The sequence below is a fragment of the Medicago sativa genome, chromosome 1, assembly GCF_051527215.1.
Source record: "Medicago sativa cultivar Bolivia chromosome 1, Bolivia_mono, whole genome shotgun sequence".
NCBI lineage: Eukaryota > Viridiplantae > Streptophyta > Magnoliopsida > Fabales > Fabaceae > Medicago > Medicago sativa.
The window spans coordinates 35158628-35178388 of NC_140749.1; the positions used below are offsets into that span (position 1 = coordinate 35158628).

The window sequence follows — 19761 nt, forward strand, 5'->3', positions numbered from 1 at the left end:
TAAACATCATGAAATTATGGTCTCCATGAAATTAAATAATAACATCCAAACTAAATCCAAGATGGGAGTAAGTGAATGTATTAAAAAGTATTTTATGTTGGACTTTAATTTTGAGCCTAACCATAAGTTTGTTTGAGGTAGGATAATATTAGTAAAATAAGGAGTGTGGTTATCATTGGATTGGTTCACCGGTTTCACGGATCTCAAAATGAAAAGCCATGAACCAAACCAAACTAGATCAGTTTCAATTGGTTCGGATCGGTTTTAAACCGAACCAAACAAGGTCGGATATTTTTTCGGTTTGGACTATCGGTTTCGTTGGTTTAGTCCGAACCGCTTACACCCCTAATACTATACTTATAAAAATGGAAATATATATTAAAATGTATCTATGCGGTTCAGTTTGGTTTGGTTCGGTTTTGAAAAATCAATCTAAAATCTGATCCAATCCGAGCTGTTTTCATAAAATATTATCCAAACACATTCAATTTTATTGAGTTTTGTGCGGTTTTCGGTTTTTTGGATCGGTTTGCGGTTTTAATTTGGATTGGTTTGAATTTGAACACCCCTAATTCTAGGAACTGCAACCGTGGATTTTTGCAGTTTTAGGTTTTGATATTATAACCTGTAGAATATTAAGGTTTAAATTCTGGTTTTGATTTTACTTCTCTATATACGAACACTCCTAGTCTGTCCCCATCAACGACCGGCCAGCTATTAGACCAAACACCAATGCCTCGTCTTCCTCGTCCCAAATTATTTGAGTTGTTAATGAAGTATCAAGCTGTATATTGTATGTTAATGAATGTTGTCTGTTTAAATTGATTAGTTTAAAATATACAAGTTGTATATTGTATGTTAAAGAAGTATCAAGATAAACTAAATGAATCTTCTGTCTTAAGAAAAATTGTTTGAGAAATAATTATATAGATGGATAAATATTTTAAACTAACGAAAATTGATCTTCAATCCAAGGACACTTTGCTAACAAAACAAAAAATACAGATAATAAACCTATGATATTGGAACACTTTTTTTTTTTTTTTAATTCAGCATTCACTCTTTTATTGGATAAACTTATAAAAATGAGTTATTATAGTTCATGAAAGTATTACATTGTACACATACTTTTTTTGTAATGATTTAAATTGATTTTAATATATTTTGTCATTGTTGGACAAAATGTTGATGGGGATTCTAGATGACAAGAAATCAAGACATTAAAAAATGTATCCATATAGAATCTCCAACATCATCGTCCAACATTGACAAATTATATACTAATAGAACTCATGGGACAACTCAAGTATAAAACATGGGTCACCGAATGTGTTTTGAAGTATGGCACACACCCTTCTTTTATAGGTACATGGTTGTCTACATTGTTTACAAAGCTTCGATGTGGGACTTCTAAAATACTGTAATGGAATATACATGCCTCTTCCTTCCTCTTTAATCGCTCCAAATAGTCATTGGATAACAAATCATAACTATTGCAGACAGAGGACATTAACGTTGGCCAAGATTAAAAGAAATGTTCAAGATGATAGATACAGATAACAGTGGCCAAATCACTTTTGAAGAACTTAAAGTTGGTTTGAAAAAAGTTGGTGCTAATCTGAAATTTATGATTGAATGCAAGCGGTAAGTATCTTATAAAGGACTCGTTATAAAGTAGAAAGGAACAAATGATAAGTTAATGTGTTCTATTTAACAGGCTAACTCAAATCTCTAACATATCATTATACCTTGAAATTGTAGGCTGATGTAGATAACAGTGGTGAGTTCATTGCGGCAACATTGCATCTTAACAAGATTGAAAGAGAAGATCATCTATTTGCAGCCTTTTCTTACTTTGATAAAGATGGAAGTGGCTATATTACTCAAGAAGAACTTCAACAAGCTTGCGATGAGTTTGGCATTAAAGATGTTCGTTTGGAAGAGATAATCAAAGAAATCGATGAAGATAATGTAAGTGGTCTTAACTTGTTGACTTTGTCATCCTTCTCTTCAATATTTGTAGTTTACGACACTAACACTGACACATTACGACACTAACACTGACACATAGACACCATAATTATTTGAGAAAGTGGAAGTGATTGAACCTAACCACATGTATCGGTGTTGTGTCTGTGTCAGACAAAGACATTTGTCGGACGCCGGCCACACTTTCAAATTCAAGTGTTAGGCCAGGGGATAGGAATAGGCCAGGCCAGGCCAATCTTTTTTATTAAATGGAGAAGGCGTAGGCTTTTTTTTAAGCCTATTTAGCTTAAAAGGCCAGACCACAGGTCTCTCAAAAAGCCTCTTAAGCATATTAGGCTGGCCTATTTAAGTAATATGAATAATATTATTTATTGTTATATTATATTTTGTGCTTTGAATTAAAATATAAATTTGTAAACTTTTTTAATAATTTAAGCTTTATCAGCATACATTAATTTTTTGCATGTATAAATGTATTATTATAAACTAGAATAGAAATATGATACAATATATAGTCGAATTCCCTAAAACCTCGTGTTGATTATCAAGAGAGAGTTTAATATAATTGAACTATTAGTTCGCTAGTCCATTTAAACTTGGATCACATTGCTTATTTAAATATGTTCATAAGATATAGGCTTTTAAACAGGCTTGTAGGCCGTATCAGGCTTTCAAAAGGCCAGGCTCAGGCCTAAAAAGTAGGCATATGACAGGCCGCAGGCCAGACTTAGGCTTTAAAAAAAATATGGCAGGCCTTGCAAAGCCTAGCTCGGTCTAGCCTATTCCCATCCCTAGTTAGGCCTATATAGTTCAATAGAATTGTATTTACATTTCTTGATACAAATTTTTTCTCCTTACATCTGATTTCTTCATTAATAGAAATTCGTCGTGGTTGACAGTGGTTCTGATATTCATTCAAATATATGGTTTGAGTTAAAATAATTACCAAGTGAGGCATCAAGTGGGCTTAGAACTAGTAGTGTGTACGGATTGACTTATTTGAGCTTATCTACTAACATAAACTGTTTGGGGGAACTTATGGAAACAATTTATGACATGTTTATAAACTGTTCTCAACTTATTTTTGTAAGCTCTCTAGGATAACTTATGAAAATAGCATATAACTTATATGAGAACAATTTGACTTTATTTTATCTTTTGTTTTAAAAATAGTAATACACAAGCACTTATATGACAAGCGCTTATGCTATAAACAATTGATTAAGGGTTTATCCAAGTTGCAAGTTTGGGGGCGTTCAAGGCATTGGTACATAACGGGTAAGACCAGTGGGGTCCCTTCCGTAGGCATCGTTGAACAGTGTCATAGAAATACTACTCTAGAACGACAAATTATACCAATATTAGGCCCAAGACAACAGCCGAGACAAGGACTTGGTGTCCAACCATGTGAAGCAATATATGTATAATTCTAAATATTTTCCACACGCTTTTGACTAACCATCCGTTTGAGGATGATAAGAGGTGCCCATGGCCAAAGTTGTGCCGCTTAACTAAAAAAGTTGTTGCAAAAAACGACTTGCAAACACCTTGTCATTGTCACTATCGACAACGATGCTTTGAGGAATACCATGAAATTTCAACGTAGAATGCATGAAGGATTTAACAACCGCAACCAGAGAGCTAGTATAATAAGACTTCAAATCCGTGAAATGTGCATATTTCAACAAAAGGTCAATAACTACAAAATTGACAATAAAACCATGTGAAAGTGGCATGCTTGTGATGATGTCCATAGCCACATCTTCCCAAATCTACATTGGAACTAGTCTCAAACCCGCGCGATGAGCAGGCGTATAATTCTTTTTCTTTCTTTCTTTCTATTTTTTGTTTAAAAGTTAAATAATTGTAATTTTCTTATTCTTATCATATTCTTATCTCGTTAATCTTCGTCATATTGTTATCTTATCATAATAGTATTTGTTATTTTCTTATTCCCGCAACAAAAACGTGTATTAGGAAAATACTTGTCATCAAATTGATTGGCAAAAAAAGGACAGAAGAATAAAACTGCAAGGAGAAATTAACCTACCCAAAATTCAAGGACGCAAGACAAATGAAGCATTAGAGCAACCACATTGGAGAACCCATTTTAAGATACTTAAATGGGTCCCACGTGTACAAATTTTACACAAATTTCTAATCTCACATGCATCATGTAATTGGTTTGTTTTAATGTAATGGTGGTTTAAGTTATGTTTTCTTGCCATTAACCTTTGAGGTTTTCCATTCTCTTATTCTTCCTCTGCATAGTGTTTGAAAACATAGCCAGTTTTCAATGCACAATTTTTGGTTTTGGTATTCAACTAATTTTTTGGTGAAAGTAGCAATGCTGGAAGTGAACAAAATAAATCTTAAAATGTGATTGGTCCAAATTAATTGAAATACATACCATGGACCTCTCTCAAAAAAAAAAAGTTAATACTATGGACCAGTTATCTGGTTCTTCTAAAGTGCTTAAATCATCTCATAAAGTAAGAGAGTAAAGTGATCAGTATTATTAACACATAAATCAATCATTGATATTATATGTATGTGAATAATAAATCACATGTCGTGACTATAATTTGTATGATGTTGTTTATTAACAATTTAATACCACAACCAACTAATTTAATTTTTGTGATTTACTCAAGAGGGTTTTATATTTATAAAACGGAGGTAGTGTAACACTTTTTGTGCAACCGTCTTCATTTAAATCATGTCATTTTTTTTAACAAAACAAAGAATTATATTAAATAAAAGCGTTACCTTTAATTGGGTTGTAAAAAAATTAGTTCATCCGCGATTTACTATAAGATTTTTTACAATCAATACTTTGTCCCTAAATAAATAACCCTCTATAGAATTTCAAAAACATTAACTATTTGTTTACAAAAACACCCATATTTAAATTTGGGATATGCTAACAAGTGTCCTGAAGGCATTTGTTTAGAAGTTTAAAAAAGAAACTTTGTCTTGAGAATGATATATTCAATGTATTCAAACTTTAAAAAGTAATTTTTTCTACATAAAACTTATCAGTTATTTTGTATTTTTGAATCCTTAACAAGTACCCTAAGGACTAGGGGTGGGCAAAAATAACCAAAAACCGAACCGAACCGAACCATATCAAAATTAACTGAACCATTTCACAAATTTTTGAACTGAACCATTATTTTGATAACAGTTAATTAACCGAACAGAACCATTGATAACCACAGTTATCCAAACCGAACCGAACCGAACCGAACCATAGCCTTTTCTTACTTTTTTTTTTTTTTAATTCAACATTCACTCTTTTATTGGATAAATTTATAAAAATGAGTTATTATAGTTTTTGTAATGATTTAAATTGATTTTAATATATTTTATCATTGTTGTCAACGATGTTTGCAGGGATTCTAAATGACAAGAAATCAAGACATTAAAAAATGTATCCATATAGAATCTCCAACAACATCGCCCAACATTGACAAATTATATACTAATAGAACTCATGGGACAACTCAAGTATAAAACATGGGTCACCGAATGTGTTTTGAAGTATGGCACACACCCTTCTTTTATAGGTACATGGTTGTCTATGTTGTTTACAAACCTTCGATGTGGGACTTCTGAACTACTGTAATGGAGTATACATGCCTCTTCCTTCCTCTTTAATCGCTCCAAATAGTCATTGGATAACAAATCATAACTATTGCAGACAGAGGACATTAACGTTGACCAAGATTAAAAGAAATGTTCAAGATGATAGATACAGATAACAGTGGCCAAATCACTTTTGAAGAACTTAAAATGGTTTGAAAAAAGTTGGTGCTAATCTGAAATTTATGATTGAATGCAAGCGGTAAGTATCTTATAAAGGACTCGTTATAAAGTAGAAAGGAACAAATGATAAGTTAATGTGTTCTATTTAACAGGCTAACTCAAATCTCTAACATATCATTATACCTTGAAATTGTAGGCTGATGTAGATAACAGTGGTGAGTTCATTGCGGCAACATTGCATCTTAACAAGATTGAAAGAGAAGATCATCTATTTGCAGCCTTTTCTTAAATTGGTTCTGCTAACGTGACAAGTCTTAAAATTTGGGCCTAGAACTAGGAGTAAACTTAAATTGACTTATTTGAGCTTATCTACTAACATAAAGTGCATGAGAGGACTTATGGAAACAATTTATTACATGTTAATGAACTGTTCCCAACTTATTTCTGTAAGCTCTCCAGAACAATTTATAATATGTTTATGAAAATAGCATATAGATTATATGAGAACAATTTGACTTTATCTTTTGTTTTAGAAATAGGTAATACACAAGCACTTATATGAGAAGCGCTTATGCTATAAACAATTAATTAAGGGTTTATCCAGATAAAGTAAAAGAACAGTAAAAGAACGGAGTGTTTAATATTCAATGTTTCTGCAAAAATTTAAACACCTTAAAACAAAAATATGATATTGTTCTTCACATTTATGATTAATATCAACCACACATTATTTTGTGCAGGACGGGCGCATAGATTATAACGAGTTTGCAGCTATGATGCAGAAAGGAAATATTCCCATGGTTGGTAAGAAAGGTCTAGAAAATAACTTCAGCATTCGTTTCAAGGAGGCTTTAAAATTGTAGTATTCATTCTCAGCATTCAGATTTTTTGTTCCTCCCCTTTTTTTTTACTTTGAAAGTTCGTGGATGTGTGCATTAGCACAAGTCAATGGAGGCCAATTTGGCCTTTCAGCTATTTTGTTTGTGTTTAGTTTAAATGGATTTTTGTAATTATGAGAATGTTTTAAAGATTAAATAGAGGTGTTTTTGTGGACAAATTACAGTGAAGTGATGTTTATTCGAGAAAGGAACAAATCGACACCATAAACTTGCAAGCACGTCGCGTGAACTATAGTCGGGCAACTATTAAGAAGAAGGCTATTTTGACAATACTCATGGTTTCTCTGACCTGTGAATCACACTACCTCTGATTAAACACAATAAAAAAGAAATTTAAGTTAATTAAATATTAATGGTAGTGGTTGAAAGATATGGTCGGATGTGGCTATAGACGGCTGTCTAAGTGGAGAATGGAGATCAACGGTGGTCAAAGTAGTGATTGACGGTGGTCGTAGTGGTGGACAAAATGGTTAAAGATAGATGGGTGGCCATATCGTCCCAGATGGTCACATCTTTTTCACATCACTATGCAAGTCTGTTTTATTGAATGTTTTGGGACAAAGATTTGCTCAATATGCAAGGCAGAGTTTGTATGCGGATGTGGGCTCAGAAGTTCGGAAACAGTGTTATCGAAATTTACTCCAAGTCCCGGCATTACTCCAAGTCCCAACCTCATATTGAGGACGAAACATAAACTTTTCTTGACCATGAAGGACACCCTCATATGAGTTTTCACCTCATTGAAATGGATATTTGAAGAGGGATCTCGTTAACCTCTGTCATATTCTTATCATAATAGTATTTGTTATTTTCTTATTCTCAACTAAAACATGCATTAGGAAAATATTTGTCATCAAATTGATTGGAAAAAAAGGACAGAAGAATAGAAGAATAAAACAGCAAGGAGAAATTAATCCACCCCAAAAGTCAAGGACACAAAACAAAAGAAGCATCAAGACAAATGAAATATGACTCTACTAAAGTTCAAACACACATGTCCAGGAAATTAAAATAAGGGAAAATGAATTAAAACAACCTTGATAGAGGAAAATATTATATGAGTGAATAAAAAGACCATATGATAGAGGAAAAATACAAATAAGACCCCTTAAACAATTAAAAAAAATTAAGCAAGTTAAAAACAAATAAACCTTTAGTTGATATTCCTCACTTTACTCTCAATTCAAGGGCAATTTGCTAACGATACAAAAACTTACAAATAATAAGACCATTTATTTTTTTGTTGCAATGACTTAAAATGGTTTTAATATATTCTTTCATTATTAAACAAGATATTGATGGAGGGAAAATGCTATTTCTCTAGAAAAATAGCATCAAGAATTTTTCAAGACACAGTTGGCAAGTTTTAATTGCATGATTTATTTGTTCACTTCCTATTTTTCAGCCACACCTCCTTGAATTGTGGCAAATAATGCATTGTGATTGACTGCTCTTTATTCTTGAAGAATTCTTGATGTTGTTTTTCTAGATATATAGCATTGCTCTTGATGGAGATTCAAGGTAACAAGAAAATCAAGACATTAATAAATGCATCCACGTAGAATCTCCAACAATATCGCCCAACAATGACTAGTTATATACCACTAGAATTAATATCGGAATTTTTTAATTTTAATCTAGTTTTTTTACAATACGGAAAACTGATTTTGAATTTTTCTCCATTTTTACGATGGCCATTTTCATTAACTAGTTATCTAAGTATTAGACCAGGCTTAAGAAATATCCATATGCTAATTAATCTTTCACTTTGAATAAAGAGTGTAGTTGACACTATTCTTCTCCTTATGTGACCAAATTATCCTCACCTTATTTTAATGTAGCCATCACATGCCATACAAGTATCTTATAGTGAGAAAAGGAACCATAAAGTTGTAAAGTATAAATTACTCTTAGGCAACTAGATGATGAAATTCTGGAGTTCTCGTAGTTTCTTTCAATTCATAGATTGAAATTTGTAAATTTTCATATACATTTTAACTTAGTGCATATTTTCTTAAAACAAAATATGGCTGCAATTGCATACAAGAATTCAACTTATGTTTTCATATAACAGTAACTATCGCATTTGCTCAATTCCTTCTTGCAACTGATATGACCGAATGTTGACAATAGGTTGGAGCTTAACAAGGACCATTCACCAATCTAAAATTACAACAGCGGAAGTGAAAAAGAAGACTATTCAGCTTCTCCATGATTTCTGGGCTGAAACCCTAAACCCTAATGAAACTTTTGATTCTAAAATTGATTGTAACGCACAAATTTATTATTAATTCACGTTTACATAAATATATCTAAATCATTTCACCTTAATTTAAAATTAATTTTTGTCGAGACAAAACCAAATACAATAATTCCACTTGTTTTCTAGAAGTTACACTACGTAGTTTGCCTTCTCTTATCCGAAGGCTTGAGCTTTAGACAGGTTCAACTTGAGTTGCTGCAGGATTTTGTCTCTCTTAGTCAACAACAGTTGCAGGTTTGGGGGCGTTCAAGGCATTGGTACATAACTGGTAAGACCAGTGGGTACCTTCCGTAGGCATCGTTGAACGGTGTCATAGAAATACTACTCTAGAACGACATATTATACCAATATTAGGCCCAAGACAATAGCCGAGACAAGGACTTGGTGTCAGACCATGTGAAGCAACATAAGTATAATTCTAAATATTTTTCAAGCGTTTTTGACTAAGCATTCGTTTGAGGATGATAAGAGGTGCCCATTGCCAAAGTTGTGCCGCTTAACTAAAAAAGTTGTTACAAAAAACAACTTGCAAACACCGTGTCGTGATTGACAATGATACTTTGAGGAATACCATGAAATTTCTCCGCAGAATGCATGAAGGATTCAACAACCGCAACCTGAGAGCTAGTATAATAAGACTTCAAATCCGTGAAATGTGCATATTTCAACAAACGGTCAATAACTACAAAATTGACAATAAAGCGATGTGAAAGTGGCATGCTTGCGATGACGTCCATAGCCACATCTTTCCAAATCAACATTGGAAGTATAATTCATTTTTTTTTGTTTAAAAGGTAAAAATTGTAATTACTCTAGAATATGTGCATTCTATGTCTGTAACTTATTACTAAAGAAGTTTATGAATACTTGAGCACTTGATTCCAATTTTTGGCCATTGGTTTTAACCATGTTAATTGTTTCAAACCATTTTTTTCAGAAGTAATGTTGTCAAATTACTCTTATCAAATATTAACATATTTACAGTTATATAAATACAAAGTGGAATAGGCAGGTATGAGCTCGACTTTACAGGTTATTTGTATGTACTTAGTAGGTTGGTCATGTAGGCCTAAGAGACATTTTCTCTGACCGTAGCTTGACCTTTTTTTGGTAAAAGGGTTCTAAAAAAGTTTTGGCCTTCTCTGTTAAACAAAAAAGTCTGGCCTGACCTGATGTAGGTTAAGTTGTAGGCCGGTCTGACCTATTTCCACCTATACTTGAGAATAGTGCAACTATTAATGTACAATAAGAAAAAGTAATTAAGATTGCATTAAAAATTGAAATTATAATTTATTTTGAAACAAAATTTTATTACAAATGAATCACTTGTAACACAAGAAATATATTATGATTTTTTTTGTCAAGTAGCCTGATAACTGAAGCTCACATTTTAAACGTGAAAAAGTGGGTTGTCCAAGGTTTGAAACCCGTCCCCAGCATATGTATAGCTCCGCCACTGATTAACATATAATTTAATCATTGATATTATATGTATGCGTATAATAAATCACAGATCGTGACTATAATTTGTATGATGTTTGTTAACAATTTAATACCACAGCCAACTAGTTTAATTTGTGATTTACTAAGGGGGTTTTATATTTAAAAACGCAGGTAGTGTAGTACTTTTCGTGTAACCGTCTTCATTTAAATCATGTCATTTTTTTTATCAATACAAAGAATTATATTAAATAAAAGCGTTACCTCTAATTGGGTTGTAAAGATATTACTGCATTCACGATTTACTTTAAAATTCTTTACAATCAATACTTTGTCCCTAAATAAATAACCCTCTATAAAATTTCAAAAACATTAACTCTTTGTTTATAAAAACCCATATTTAAATTTGAGAAATGCTAACAAGTGTACTGAAGACATTTGTTTAGAAGTTTAAAAAGAAACTTTGTCTTGAGAATGATACATTCAATGTATTGAAACTTTAAAAAGTAATTTTTTTCTACATAAAACTTATCAATTATTTATATATTTGAATCCTTAACAGGACACTTGTTAGCAAGACTGTTTAAATTTAAAATGCAAATGCATTTTCTTTCTACAGAAAAAATTGTTGAAAAAAAATACTTAAATAGATGGATAAATATGTAAAATTAAAAAAAAAAATTATCTTCAATTGCTACAATTGTTTAGGTCCTATCCATTTGTGTCTCTGATGATGGAGGAATAATAGAACACTCTCTTTTTAATTGATGATGGAGGAGTAATAGATTGATTTGTGCTCGACACACTTCAATCTTTACACAAACCATTAATGGCATTCATTCATAAGATATACTCTCTCAGGTCATTATAAGAAACAATTGACTTTTTGGATTCATTGTATAAGTGATGTATCTAGTCTATATTTACAATAAGATACATTAATTATTCTATGAACCTAAAAATTCAACTTTTTCTTATAATAAGGACCAGAGGGAGTACCTCCCAGCCCCTGCATAAATTATACAATATCCCTACCAACTAAACTCACAGGGACACTATGAAGTTTTTATTTATAATGATTTATAAATGATTTTAATATACACCATCATTATTCGGCAACAATAGTTGAAGAAGATTTTATGTGATGATGCAATTAAGGCATTCAAGAAATGCATCCACTTAAAATCTCCAAGACTATCGTCCGAACAATGACCAGTATATACTACAAATATTCATGGGACAACTCAGCTATAAAGCTGGGTCCCCGAATGTGCGGTAAGGTAAACAATGGTATGCACAATACTCTTTTATACGTACATCCATGTCTATATTGTCTACACACTTTCGATGTGGGATTTTTGTTGAACTATACTTATACCTCTTCCTTCCTCTTTAATCATGACTATTCCAGTCATATGATATTAACGTTAAGTTTTTATTAAATGATGATAGAAGAAATAGTTTGAATGAGAAATCATAAGTTTCGTATCGGTTTATTTATTTTATAAAGTAAGAAAACTAATTTTGAGCTTAAACCCTTTTCAACAATGGTCATTTTCCAGCTTTACAATACCATTCTCCTTCATTATTTAGTTATCAAATTTTAGACCAGGCTTAATTAAAAATTCTCCATTTTTATTTTTGTCAAGTATGATTGTTGTGATGTTGATGTCTCAAATATATTTGGAAGGTATCATGATTTTGTACAGAATCAGCAACTTTACATGTGATGGAGGCTGGGAAAACCAGCAACTTTTTTTCCTTCATCAACTTATGTATATATCTTATGAATGAATGCCATTAATGTTTGTGTAAAGATTGAAGTGTGTCGAGCACAAATCAATACATTTGCTGTTAAGTGCAAATTAATCTTTCACTTTGAATAAAGTGTGTAGCTGCCACTATTCTTCTCCTCCGCATATTTTCTCAATAATTTTGGATACAACTAGATGATAAAATTCTGGAGTTTTTGTAGTTTCTTTCAATTCATTGGTTAAAATTTGTAAATTTTCTTATACAATTAGGCAACGGTTCGTATTTCGCTTCGGTACGTGGTACAAATTTGGGGACGCGGTTTGCAACTCTTGAAGAATTCGGTATGTGTGAGGTTATACATAGGTACGCTATGAGGGTTAATGATTGTCCTTTTTAACCAAAACTCGGGTTGTGAGGGTTGGTTTAATTCATAACTCTATTACCCTCAAGCCCAAGGTTAACAAACATATTTTGTGATCTCTTCAACAAATCAATGCTTGCAAGAAGAATGAATGATGCCATTTGCCTTTTGTACACGAGAAAAAAAGAGGTATGAATTTGTAGAACCTGGCCATGGTGATTATAAGCAATATGAGAGGGATTTAAATCATGGAGATGTTAATGGAATACAGAGGTATTGAAAACATTGAGATATACTAATAGTCTCACATTGGATATTTAATTCATTAATTCACAGTAAAAAAGAGTCACATATATGGCTGCAATTGTATTGATGGCACATTTTTTGTCTCAAATGAATAAGATCAAATAATTATAGTTCAGTGACTGGTTCGTCAGTCTTGCTTAAGTGATTTTCATGACGAATTTTCATGAACTGGCTCTTATTTACTCAAAACAAAATATGGTTGCAATTGCATGCAAGAATTCAACTTATGTGTAACTTTAATCACTCTCATTTTAAAAGAAACATTGCATTAGTAGAGCCGGATTTGAAGAACTCACTAGTGACAGTGAAGGGAATACTTGACACTGAGAAGTTAGTAGAATTTGTGTACAGGAGGACTGGAAAACAAGCAGTGATAGTGAATAAAGCTGGTTGAATTGAAGGATCACAATCAGAGGCGAAGACACAATTAGACGGCAGGAGTTGCAGAGGGTGAGAAAGTGAGATAAACCAATCAATGTCTAACTATCTCATAGGCATATACTCTCCTTTTCAGATCATTCAGATTTTCTGCCATCTGTCTTTGAAACATAATAAAAGTTGGCTTTTTGTGTATGATACCGTTTGCATACTTCACATAACCTTCCCAATTAAGAGATGGAGAATCAACTTGTAATGTCAACCAGTTGTCCCATGTAGCCTCTGCCTTCGTGAGTCCATTACACTGCAGAAGGACTTGCTTGATCAACCGACCGTCGCTAGGGACTGTGCATTGCTGCAAAATGAATATAGGCACAAACAGTCGTCCATGCTCATTCTGCTGATAGATAGGAAGTAAAATGATCACCCTTGAAGCTAGTAAGCCACACATCCAATCCTGACCTCAACAGAAAAAGGCCCAAATTACTTCCAATTTATGATTCTTTCGGAGTTACACTGAATGTTGGCGGTAAGGTTGGAGCTTAACAAGGACCATTCACCAATTTCTAATAACTGCCTTCTCTTATCAGCAAATTTCTTCGCGAAGGCTGTAGATTTGGACAGGTTCAACTTGAGTTGCTGCATGATTGTGTCTCTCTCAGTCAACTACAGTTGTAGGTTTGACTGAGACCGAATGTGAATTGTTTCTACATAGGTTGAAAATGAGTTCCTACAATGTAAATAGTAATTGCAATCATCATAAAAGCATACAGATATATATTTATTTAAATTTGTGCAAGCATTTGGATACACATTTGAGCATGAATTATAAACAAAAGAGCACTGATCACACAGTTTTTTACTATATGTCGCTGAATGAATATCGATGAAAGGCCGATTCTTCCATCATCCTAGACAATATTTTCTTGTACTTGTGTTAAGTTTCAACTCTTCATTACCTTGAAACTTTCATAGAAATTGTCATATCCTTTTGTCTCCATCACATCATAAGTCTGTTTTATCGAATGGTTTCGGACAAAATTAATCAATCGAATCAATTGAGAATTTGCGGATGTAGGACAAAATTACCTTGATCCGAAACAGTGTTATCGACATTACTCCAAGTCCCAACCTTAAGGGCGTTAAAAAATTATAATGATAAAATGAACTCTTGAATACATCAAAATCACATAGAAAACACACCTTTTGTACTCTAATTTTCAGCCTACACATGAATTCAGGAAAAAAATAAAAAGTCCAAAAATATATTTAAGAATGAAATAAAAAAGAAAACTTTAATTAAAGAGGATAAGGAGTTAGAGGATTGTTTGGGATAAGGAGTTAGACGTAATAGACTTTTTCTAAACTTATTCTTAGAAAATCGAATTGCAAAGTGAGGCATGCCCATGCTTTTTAAAAACTACATAAGCCATATCTCCAAGCAATGTGGGATTAAATCCACACCCCTTCAAACCCAACACAATGAAGGTGTTGAAAAGGCTGCAATGAAGACTAGCCAAATGCTGCTATTAGGTGACTAGGGACAGACCACAATGAAGACGAAATTTCCGGTATAAGGTATTGTCATACCTAATGAGACAATAAAATTAATAACCGTCAAAACATAAGCTTCCCTTGACCATGAAGGACACTGGACGGACACCCTCATATGAGTTTTCCCCTCCTTATTGAAATTGACACTTGAAATGAATCTCGTTAATCTCCATCATATTCTTATCATAATAGTATTTGTTGATCGGGGAAAAAGGACAAATAAGAACAAACTAAAATTGCAAGGAAAAATTAATCCACAAGTCAAGGACACAAGACAAAATAATGAAATATGACTCCACTAAAGTAGAGGTTCAAAGTTCAAACCCACTTGTCTAGGAAATTAAAATAATGGCAGACAAATAAAAAAAACCTTAAAATGTGATTGGTCCAAATCAATTGAAATACATGTTGGGACATCTAGGGTTATACTGGAGAGTTGTGGAGCAGGTTCTTCTATTGGATAAACTCATAAAAATGAGTGATAGCATTGTTCATGAAGATATTACATCATGCACATAAATTTGTTGTAATGATTTAAATTGGTTTTAATATATTTTGTCATTGTTAGATAACAACATTGAAGGAGATCCTAAGTGACCAAGAAATCGAAGACATTAAAAAATGTATTCACATAGAATAGAATCTCCAACAATGTCGCTCAACATTGACAAGTAATATACCACTAGAACTCATGGGTCCATGAATGTGTGCTTAACAAAGGTATACACAGTTCTGTTTGATAGGTACATGTTTGTTTATGTTGTTTACACACTTTCGATGTGGGACTTCTAAACTACCATAATGGAATACATACATGCCTCTTCCATCCTCTTTAATCGCTCCAAACAGCCATTGAATAACAAATTATAACTATTGCAGTCAGCCCTATGATATTAATGTTAAAGTTATTATTAGATGATAGAAGAAAGAGTTTCAATGAGAAATAATAAGTTTCATATAAGAATTTTTTAATCTAGTTTTTTTTTTTTTAATAAAAAAGAAAACTGATTTTGAACTTTTTGCCTTTTCAGCAATGACCATTTTCCAACTTTACTATACTATTTTCATTAACTAGTTATGAAATTTTAGATCAAACTTAAGAAATCTCCATTTTTATTTTTGTCAAGTATAATTATTGCGATGTTGATTCTTCCAACATATTTGAAAGGTATCATGATTTTGTATAGATTTCTTTTTAAGGATGATTTTGTATAGATATGGTTAACGTTGCTTCATATTAATTTCATATTTCAAGAAGTGGCTTCGATGTAGTTTTAGCACTTAATCACTCACTTATCTCGCTGATACAACATTTACAATTCTTTTGTTATTAAAAACAAAATTTGACTTTGATAAGATCAAAATCTTATTTAGCCTATTTTTATTTTATTTGGTTCTAATCTAATGAACTACATATATCATGTTTTTGGTTAGATTATAACACTATGGTTTCGATGGATATCACAATGTCTACAAGTTTTTTTTAGTGCTATCTTAAATATCACAAATGGAATCAACAAAGAATACCGAAACTACTATTGGAGGTTGATATCACATACTTGATTCTTATATTGAATCCTCGTGAATTTAATCCCAGTTTATTTGCATTCTTAGCCTTACTAAAGTTTAAGATCCGAGCACCCCCCTCGCGTGGCGTGCTGCGAGTAATGTTGTTAAATGAGGAATTTGGGCTGTGTTTGTATTGGGTCGAAGTAATTGGGCCTAAATATCTTTAGCCGGTCCAGAAGAATTCTGCTCTTTACCCAAATGGATTTGCTCATTCCCAAAGCAAATGACCAAAATGCCCCTGCGTGAGTTAACTCACGCTGCGTGACTTAACTCACGCTGCGTGACTTAAGTTACGTTAGAGGGAAAAAAAATTTTCTCACGGGAGTTAAGTCCCGCTGACAGAAGCCCACACCAATTTTCATAAACCTGCTCCAATAAATCTCGTTAAACCAAGATGTGCATAAAACTGCAGTTATCCATGTGGGACAGGTCATGCATTTTGTCTGACACCAATTTTCCTTTGAACTTAAATTAATTATTTTTTTCAACACCAAACTATTAGTGTGTTTGTTACAGGGAAGAAGGTAAATAAAAATCAAACTAATTCGTGGGTCCAAGTCCAACCAATGTTTTCTCGATTTTGGTGAAAGGTTAGAAAAGCTGATTCTAGAGAAAGGAAAATAATGGGTCCATAACATCGTATCAATTATATAATAGTTGCATGTGTAATGAAATTTGGTGAAGGCTTTATCTAAGATGGTTGCTTTTTGTTCTTACAGCCAGCGGGACTTAACTTCCGTGAGATTATTTTTGTTTTCCTCAAACTTGACTTAAGTCACATTGCATACATAAGCTGCATGAGTTAACTCACACAAGGACATTTTGGTCATTTACTTTGGGAATGAGCAAATCCATTTGGGTAAAGAGCAGAATTCGGTCCAGAACAGTACCCAAGGTTAGAAAATTATACCATATACCCCTTCATTTATACCTTCACCCTACAAACCACCAAATATTCCAATTCTACCCTTTTTTCATTAGACTTCACCCCCACAATATTTTCAGAAACTGTCAAAATTGTATAGCAGAACAATTGAAGAAAGATTTCTGGAACTAAAATTCATTGTATTCCTCCAAATTCTAAAACTCATCGTATTCCTCCAAATACTAAAACTCATCATATCATATTCCTCCAAATTCTAAACCGCAACACTTTAATAGGATTTCCAAAAATAGTGGTGGAGAAATTGAGTGTGACGGCGTGCGGCACTTCTCAATAATGGTGCAGCCATTCGTAAAAAATAGTTGTATAAAAAATGATAATTAACAAATAAAATCCATCCCTTGTAAAAAAAATCATATTACAAGTTGCAATAGTGCATTGGAACAAAATATGATCACAAATCTGGAAAATAAAAATCAATAAATAAAGAAAATAAAAAGTAATTTATTTATTGCAAATGGTAATTAGGTTTAATTGGTTTTTGATTCCATAGATTCTAACATTGAAACTAACGAATTTGAAACAAGATGACACGTATCTATGGTGTTAATCCCAACAAATTCAATAAATTGTCTTGGGTTAAATTACATTCAACAAACAAGATGACAAATTCAAATTTTGTTATGCTACAATTTTTTTTTTGGAAGGTGTTACGAATTATGGCCTATTGATCTCTCGAATATGATTTTTTTTTTGGTGGTGGCCGGGGTTCGAACCCTGGACCTTGCATATTTTATGCATTGTCCATACCAAAGCTCACGAGGACATCTCTCGAATATGATTAATCTCAATCCGCAGGAGATCAATCCGGATATCTTTTCATTTATATTTTTGAACCGAACTCATTTATATTTTTGAACCGAACAACTTATCTTGAGTTTTCCAGGAACAATAGTTAAGTGGGAAATATATTGTGGGGGTGAAGTCAAAATATAAAGGGGTAAAATTGGAAATTTAAATGATTTGTTTGGTGAAGGTATAAATGTTGGGGTATAGTATACAACTTCCCCAAGGTTAAAATCATTAGTATTTCGGGTTAAAAGGACAATATGCTTAACATTTCACATTTTTCTTAAAGATATACATCCTGCAAGTATTTCTATTTATTTCAATTGATTTTAATATATATTGTCATTGTTCGAAGGAGATAAAGAGGGTGATTCTAAATGACAAGAAATCAAGGCATTAAAAAATGCATCGAATTAGAATCGCCAACCATATCACCGAACAATGACTATATACCACTAAAATTCATGAGACAACTTCACGGTAAAACATGGGTCCTAGAATGTGAGTTAAACACAGGTATACACTCCTATTTTATAGGTACGTGTATGTCTATGTTGTCTACCCACTTTCGATGTGGGACTTTTGAACTACCGTGATAGAATACACACACCTCTTCTTTTCCCTTTAATTGCTTCAAACATCTATCGGATAACAAATCACGACTATTCCAGCCATATGATATTAACGTTAAGTTTTTATTAAATGATAGAAGAAATAGTTTGAATGAGAAATCATAAGTTTCATAGTAAAATAAAATTTTAGATATCATAAGTTTCATATGGTCATTTTCCAGCTTTACTATACCATTTCATTAACTAGATATAAAATTTTAGATCAGGCTTAAAAATTCTAAATTTTTATTTTTGTCAAGTATGATTATTGTGATGTTGATGCTTCAAATATATTTGAAAGGTATCATGATTTTGTATAGACAATCGTCAATGTTTTCCTGTAGTCTACTCATCAGAGAATTCATTTACTATGAATAAAGTGTGTAGCTGGCACTATTCTTCTCCTTAATGTAGCTGACACTATTTTCTCAATAATTTTGGATACAACTAGATAAAATTCTGGAGTTCTGTAGTTTCTTTCACGGTTCGTATTTCGCTTCATATGTGGTACGAATTTGGTATGTGTGGGGGCATATATAGTCGGGTACGCTATTTGAGTTTGCGGTAGGTTGGTACACTATGAAAGCTCCTCTTTAACCAAAACTCAGGTTGTGAGGGTTAGTTTAAGGTTGGTTTGATTCATACGAATTATGCTTACAAGAAGCATGAATGATGCCATTTGCCTTTTGTACACGAGAGAACAAGAGTTATGAATTTGCAGAACCTGGCCATGGTGATTATAAGCACAATGAGAGGGATTTAAACCATGGAGATGTTATTTGGAACACTGCCGTTCTAGTATGGAATCAAGCAAATTTAAGAAAAATGGAAAGGAGGAGCATTTGATTTCATTCACTCACAGTGACAGAGTCACCCTTGCCTTTGTATTGATGGCAAAAAAATTTGTCGCCAAGTGAATAAGTTCAAATATAGTTTCAATTGTTTTAATTTTAATTCAGTGATTGGTTCGTCAGTTCTTGCTTATGAGAATTTCATGGCTCGTCATTTTTTGTCACCCGCCTTTTACTTGCTTTCCTAATTTCCAGATCATTCGGATCTGCTGCCATCTGTCTTTGCAACATAACAGAATTTGGCTTTTAGCATACGCCACCGTTTGCATACATCATATTAAGAGA

At 32.7% G+C, this 19761-nt stretch overlaps 1 long non-coding RNA gene across 1 annotated transcript; it reads left to right on the forward strand.

Moving 5' to 3' along the window:
- Positions 1-1784: 1784 nt before the first annotated feature.
- On the forward strand, positions 1785-6796 carry LOC146954578 (uncharacterized). The gene is made up of 2 exons (XR_015014082.1): positions 1785-1971; positions 6498-6796. It is a non-coding gene; the product is annotated as an uncharacterized LOC146954578 (long non-coding RNA).
- The last annotated feature ends 12965 nt before the right edge of the window (positions 6797-19761 follow it).